Raw genomic sequence first — 1,812 nt, forward strand, 5'->3', positions numbered from 1 at the left:
GACCAGTTATTTTAGCTAACAAAGCCTCACAAAATGTTCATATTCTTTTGCTTTTCTTGTTCATCAGCACTACAGGTCTATCTCATTATGGTCAGGAGTCAGGACGGGACTATGACAACAGCCAGAAGAAGGACATTAGGAACAATGACTATTGACTTCAATGGAAAACAAGCAACATGACTCAAAAAGGCCTACAACTGTGAGATGGCGAGAGGTTAATTGATTTGGAAAATGGAGAGGAGTGGGCTGGCTCCAATTTCAAACTCTAATTAAGTGGCTGTGGTCTGGGGAGACTGTCACTGTACAAATGTCACATGATGGACACGCACAGCTAAATGTTATTGACATTTGTGAGATTGGTCAGCCAGGTACATGCAGCTACTTGTCTGGGATTGGTGGCAAAGAGTGTTCACTTCTCAGTTAATAGCACACAACTGCTCCAGACTATGCTCTGCCCTCTTGATCGTCATCCACCATGAAGCTTACCTTGACTCTACAATATTGACATTTACTTTTTTGCATTCCACGGGCCTTCTCTACTTCTGCATGAAAGATCCATAACAATGACACTACTGCTTACTGGACCTGTTCAGCCCTGCACTCAAGATGGACATTTCAAGAAGAAGAATGCAGATATACTGTCCATTATGGCGCTTTGCAGTATAATTTTTCTTGTCTTCACAGTAACAGTATATGGAACTGAGAGGGTCCTCCCTATTTTGTATTTTTCACCCTTAGGTAACATAACAATTAGATAACTCAGGACTCTGGGGCTGAAGGACTGTTTACATTTGGTAACTGAACTGTGTCATTCCCTCCACAACAGATGTGAAGATGATGATGTGCTGCTCATTGACCTGATGAGTGTTTGTCTTTGCCTGTTTCACCTTTTCTCATCTCCTCCTTACCATTCAATCATGATAGCCCTTACCCTCTTCCCCCAGTGTGTGTGGGATTTATTGAGCTGTGACTTAATAATTTACACCACAAATGGATCATACACTTGGGTGCGCAGACGTGGTAAAAGCGATGCCAACTGTTACAGTATCTTCTTAGCTAAACAATAGCCCACACCAGCACTACTACCCACCCAGGCATGAAAAGGCCATCAACATAGTGTGGAGTCTTAGAAAAATGTCTGTCCCAGATCGGTATTACTACTAGTGTGCACTATGACCTGATTCACAAAGGTAAATTTACACTTTTGAGGTAAGTTTACTCTTGAAGTGAAACTGTACTACCAGTAACTTTACGAGTCATAACTTTAAGAGTAGAAACTACCTACCAGTAGTAACTCCTTTTAAAATATTAGTAGTTACTTACTTACTAGACACAAGGTGACTACTCATAAGGTAAAGTTACTGATGCAAAGTTACTTGTCGTAAACTTACACTGCAAGAATCACCAAACATGTAACTTACTTTACCCTTGTGACTCAAGCCTTGTGTTGTTTACAAAATCTATGCAACATGGAGTAACCTTCTCCTAAGTCCTAACTCCTGAGTCAAGGATTTTGTAAGTTTAGTTTGAATTTTTTTAATACATTATATACTAGATCCCTGGATTGCTTACTGCTGCTATTTGTTGTTTGTTTGACTTTTTTGTCCTGGTGGTCTCAGTCTTGGATTATCCACTAGATCTGTGTTTTCTTTCAGTCAAGATGCTTGTGATGGATAATCCTTCTGAATAATCCTACACTGGAGTTTACCTCTCAAGCATCATTAGGAATAGGTGGGACCTCCTTTTGAGATGTCGTTCCTGTGAGCGCTAGTCCACTAGTACCACCAGCATTAAGAATGCCCTTTGGGAAAC

Source organism: Triturus cristatus, chromosome 8 (assembly GCF_964204655.1).
Source record: "Triturus cristatus chromosome 8, aTriCri1.1, whole genome shotgun sequence".
Lineage (NCBI taxonomy): Eukaryota > Metazoa > Chordata > Amphibia > Caudata > Salamandridae > Triturus > Triturus cristatus.